Below are 5,949 nucleotides of genomic sequence, written 5' to 3' on the forward strand. Positions count from 1 at the left end.
GAGAGAGAGAGAGAGAGAGAGAGAGAGAGAGAGAGAGAGAGAGAGAGAGAGAGAGAGAGAGAGAGAGAGAGAATAGTGAGATCAGGGCATGTAGAGAAGAGCTTTTGGCTTTTCTCTCTGAGGATAAAGCTTGTTCCGGCCTCGTGCAGCTGAATCTCACCACAGCTCCCTGTCTCTGCTGCTGAATCAGCTAGAGGGGTCTTCAGTTTCTTTCTTTTTTTCTTCACAGGATCTTCATTTTTTCCCTCCATCCTTCCTTCCCTCGTTCAAACCTCTTCTCATTCTTTAATCTCTCTGTCTCCTTGTGTTTTCACATTTTTCCCTTAAGTTAATTTGCTCCCTTTCTTCTCTCCAGCTCACAGGCTTTATTATTGTGAAGCAACAAAAATATACAGAACATTTAAATCAAACTTCAGCAATAAATAATTAAATAATGTAGGATTGTTATTAATGTGTCTTTTTGGCAGTTGCACAAATTTAAACTAAAACCCATACTAATTTGAGTTTAACCATTAATGCACCATTAAGACAAAAGCTTAAACCAGCTTAGGCTGATCACAATAGGGAGCTACTGTGCCCACATAGCAGACTGGTAGATCTGGTGTCAAGCTGGTACGGCTGGCATGGCAAGTGGTTTGTCACCTGAAAGTGGGACAAGAGTGACAATGAAAGCACTATACGAAAGCAGTTCACAACTGGCATATCTATGGTTTGTTTATGTGGCCAAAATCTGTCAATACCACAACTGGCCCAGCTGTGGTTTGGTTTATGTGGCGCTGGTCCATGCATGGACCACCTCTAGCAAACCACATCTGGGTCAGAGCCATCATTCTTTGAGGTATCTGGGCTAAGTCTTAGAGGGTTAGTGCTGTGTGTGGGCCAGAACTGGGCAAGAGCAATTTTGTTACGTGGGTGGTGTTTTTTTTTAAAGTTCTTGGCAAGCTTGTTTGAACTGAAACCTCAGCTGACAAGAGTGGAACCTGGGGCTTCATGTATCAACAGTGTGTACGCACAAAAACCTTGCATTTTCCACACAAAAATCCATATGTATCAAAACTCAACTGAACGTGGAAATGTGCGCAGCCCCACGCCAACTCCAGGGCTGGCGTACGCACCTTTCTATGGTTTTGGTTCCATTGGCGACACTTAGAGGTGATTCTGAGAAACTGTTAATGATGTGAAAATGATTATTGTTCACACCAGCTACACATGATTAACAATTTTTACATACACATGGATGCAGTTAAATAAAGGACGCGTAAAGTTGTGCCAAAAATACATTTACCAGGAACGGATTCAGCCTTACTGGAGGATATAATAAATAGTGTAACACASAGAGAATTTATTTATAAACAGAWTTTTCTGATCCGTTTTCAGGAATAATCCTTTTACAGTTTGGCACTGCTGCGCTCTCGAGCGCGACACAGCAAGGAGCCACGTGCGCCCCGCGTGCACGTGCAGAAGCAGCGATCAAACTGGGGTTCCACAAGGGTTTTCAAGAGTGAGCTGGCAGACCCAATCTGGACTGTGTCAGTCCAGTCCACCCAAAGCAGAGTCATGCCCAATGGAATCGTCTCATCCATTTGATTCTAAAGGCTGAGTCATGGTCGCGCTCTGGAGAGCGCGCACCCTCGCCAGCAGTGGAGGTGTTTCATACTTGGCGTTTACATTGTTGTAGAATTCTCCAAAATGACACATGGAAGTACACCTTACAACTTGTGAAAATGTTGTAAGTAGGAGAGCAAAAGCTTGACTGACAAACATACTGAGACTCTCCAACATCATGTCATGTTAACTCCCCACTGCGACAGAGACTCGTTTCTTAATATCAACTATGAAATAAACAAAGATCTATGTTCTACCAAACATTTATGTTCTTCTGTGTTTACAGTAATTATGGTAATAAACTTGTGCGCAAAGTTATTGTTTTCAGAACGGATGGATCAGTTGCGCAACACAGCAGCACGGACACACACACACCGACACACAATCGCTCGTTCTTTGCGTGACAAACATATTTTATTCCTATTCTTATTTAGAATTTTTTCTCACTCACATTTAATTAAATTCATTATTTTTATAACTTTAGAAATCATTTCTGATCGCGCAGGGATCAAACAAACATGTCCTTCACACATGCAGGAAGTAATTTGCATGCTAGTGAAGGCGTGTCAGGGGAGGTGTCTTACCTGCGCTCAGTTCCACGTTAATTGTGATGTACAAAAGAAATGTGCGTGGATTCTAGCATACGCACGGTTTGATACATCTGGATTTTTTTGTGCGTACGCCGTTTTCTGRATTTGACCGTACGCCACATTTCAGTAAGAAATCCACACAAGTCTTTGTACATGAGGCCCCTGGTCTAGTCTGCCTGCGTCATGGTTAAATGTGTTGCACATTCAGAGATGGCACATACTGTATCTGCACACATCAGTTATTTGAGGTTATTTYGTCCTCCCTGACAAAACAAGGCTTTCTTGTCCACACAATGCCTCTCAGCCTCTCACCGGATATTTTGTGTTTTTTGGAACATTCTCTCTAAACCCTGGGACTGGTTGTGAGTAAAAAAAAAAGTATATTAAATTGTCTCCAGGATGTCAAAGACTGATTATCCCAGAAGTGTCTTACTTTGAATGAAGACAAAACTGGTTATTTTATTTGGCAATTATTCTCCACTTGATGGTTTACCTGGAATTCTTGGCCCAATTGCTCCTTATTGCTCATCTGTGGTCAAGAATCTTGGAATGTTTAAGACRGTGCTTTTAAATTTAAGAAACAAATATCTTCAATTGTTAAAACCAGTTTTTATCAGCTTATCCATGCTTTTGTTACATCTAGACGGCAGACTATTGCAACACTTTATATGTTGGTTTGGAACAATCATCTGTCCATCACTTGCAGTTAGTCCAGAACGCTGCTGCACGTTTTTTAACGTGTTCTAGAAGGCAGGACCACATCACTCATGCTTTATCTGATTTGCACTGGCTGCCTGTTCACTTTCGTATTGATTTTAAGATTTTTTTTTACTTATGTTTAAAGTTTTAAATGGTCTGGCACCCAGTTATTTATTGGCCCTGTTGCATTTTTATACCCCACACAGAGAACTGGGATCTTCTAATCAGATGCTTTTAGTGCAGCCAAAGGCAAAACTAAAGCATAGAGGGGAACAGGCTTTTGCTGTGGCGGCCCCCAGACTCTGGATCAACTTGCCTCTTGAGATCCGTATTGCAGATTACGTTCAGTCTTTTAAATCTGGCTTAAAACTCACTTTTTTACACTGGCTTTTAACTCAGGTTCAGTTTGAGCTACCTCAGGAATTTGTAATTTGTGTCTTTTTATTTGTTTTTAGCTTATTATTAGTTTTATTGTATTGTGTCTGTGAAGCACTTTAGTCAACACTTGTTTTTAAATGTGCTATATATATAAAGTGATGATGATGATGATGAAGACGACGACGTTGAGATGATGATGATGATGATGATGATGATGATGATGATGATGATGATGATGATGATGATGATGATATTGGTCTTTTCTGAAATACTCAGACCAGTCAGTCAACCTCACCTCATTCAAAGTCACTTCCACTTTCTGAAATCTAGTTTTAACATTAGCAAGTCTTCAGTGTGTCTTATATATATATGTACAGTATATACAGCATAAGGATTATTTTGGAATTAATGCAATGTTGCTCTGTCTTGTAAAAGTACTGTATACTGAAATACATGGTCCTGCATTTTGTTTACATACTCATTACATTACATTCTCTAGGAGTTGGGTTACTGAGACTTCAGTAAGGAAAAGTAGGTGTCATTGATTTTTATGTACTTATCCTATTACAGAAATGAACGCATATTGCACTTACATTTGTCTTTTTTAGATTGTCATTTGGTTTCAAATCTGTAAATATTTAAAAGAATCAAACAACAACAACTTTGCTTCATCTGATTTTAATGATTAGTTGTGAAGTTGACCTGTTTTTTGGCCTAAGATCAACATATTTTTTATGTCTAAATGAGGCCTGTGTAACTTTCTGTTATTTGTGTTACCTGATACATTTAAGGAAACCTTTTTTTATTGAACATTTCCTTTGGCTTCATTTGTAAAATGTACAAAAAATGTAAGCAGTACTTTGGTATTTTTATAGTGTTTTGTTGCTCTGGTTTTATAACACAATACCTCCACAGAAGAGATTAGGAACAAAAAATCTCAAATTTCTCCCCTTTTTGTTGAACCACATCATCTCAGAATAACTCACAATAAAAACAGTTCCTATTTGTCATAAGTTATTTTCTCTTTTGGCATATGTAAAATTTATTTTTTCATTAAGTCTTTAAATTTTTTGACAAACATGACCCTGACAGAAATGATGGCGAGAAAGATTAAGTCTGACTATCTGTTATTTTTTTTTTTCAAATTTCTTCCAKTATTTACCTATTTTTATTTAAACAGATCTATATTCTTACCTTAAAGGTTATGGGTTACGACCCATTAAACTAGTAAAAGAGATTTTGCTTTTTTTTTTAGATTTTTGCGATGTTACAAAGGCTGTATAAATAAATTATTATAGATAAATGGACTTCAACCCTCTGTTACTCTTTGCTGGCTTACTTTTGTCAAACATACACACTTTTTCCTTCTTCTCTGACCCTTAGCCCAGCCTGTTTACATTTCAGGTTTGAGAAGATGAACCAAAAAGTCAGAATTTTCCCCATCTCCATCACTGTCTGATCTCAGCCCATTCCTCTTCATCTGTCTGTCTGGACATATTGAATTCCTTCTCCTACTTTCTGTATCTCTTTGCAATCTGTGCTCATGGACTCACGCCCACCACCAACCTTGATACTGAACTATTTTGTGCACTGGCAGCAGTGCACCCTGTAATTTATCTCACCCCTTGCTAATGAGATAACTATAGAACATTCACACTTTATAATCCATGAAATCTGGCAGAACCTGGAAAGTGAGCCCAATAATCTGCCTGCCGTGATTGCTGTTTCTCTGGTTTCTAATGGTAGTGTTCATCTGTGTTGCACCTCGGACACTGTGGTTATCTTTGTCAACATTAAAAGTGTACGCCTGTGACTGCAGCATCAATGACAGCAAAACAGAGAAAACTAACATGAAGTTGCTTTGAAAGGCAAATAAGGCAACAGTTTGGCAACCACAGTACACATTTAACTATCGCCTAAACTGTTTGTTTTGATTAGCTTTTTTTATTTCCATGTATTTTGCAAACTGCACACTATTTTTTGTTGCTGTTTCAATATAATTGTGGTTCTCAACTGGCACCATCCTAGAAGTTTTAGCTGTTTCCCAGCTTCAACACACCCGAATCAAATATTTAAATTACTTAGAGACATATGCAGAATGTCATCAAGCTTAGCAGAAGCCTGTCAATCGCTCTTTCAGAAACAAAAACTGGAAGCTGGATCCACAAGAGCTCTAGTTTTAGAGATAGGAACCACAAATAAACATAGTCTGAGAGCAAAGTGCTCTGTTTCAAACATATACAGTAGAAAGAAAAAAAAGGCTGTGAATATAAATTATATTCAATATGGCAGGATGATGGCCTAGTGGTTATCACTGATGCTGCACAGCAAGATGGTCCTGAGTTCGGACCTGGGGTCGTTCTGCATGCTTACGTAAAGTTGTCATCTCCTTTGCAAAAGAGATATGTGATCTCAATGGGATTTGCCTGGTTAAATGAATGTAATAAATAAATAAGATGGAGACTGGTTGTTGAGAAAGTTAAAAGTAGTATAGTAAAGGCTGTTCTGAGTTTGACAGGGAACTATACGGGGAGAAGCTGAAATTGGAGAAATGTAATATCCTCTGACTCCCATCTGATCTCTATGGCAGCATTCTGATTTAGAAAGTGTTTGGACACCATTAAAAATAATTAAAATAGTTTAAGTGAAAAATACAAGATGCATATATATATATATA

This window comes from Austrofundulus limnaeus, unplaced genomic scaffold (assembly GCF_001266775.1).
Source record: "Austrofundulus limnaeus strain Quisiro unplaced genomic scaffold, Austrofundulus_limnaeus-1.0 Scaffold29, whole genome shotgun sequence".
NCBI lineage: Eukaryota > Metazoa > Chordata > Actinopteri > Cyprinodontiformes > Rivulidae > Austrofundulus > Austrofundulus limnaeus.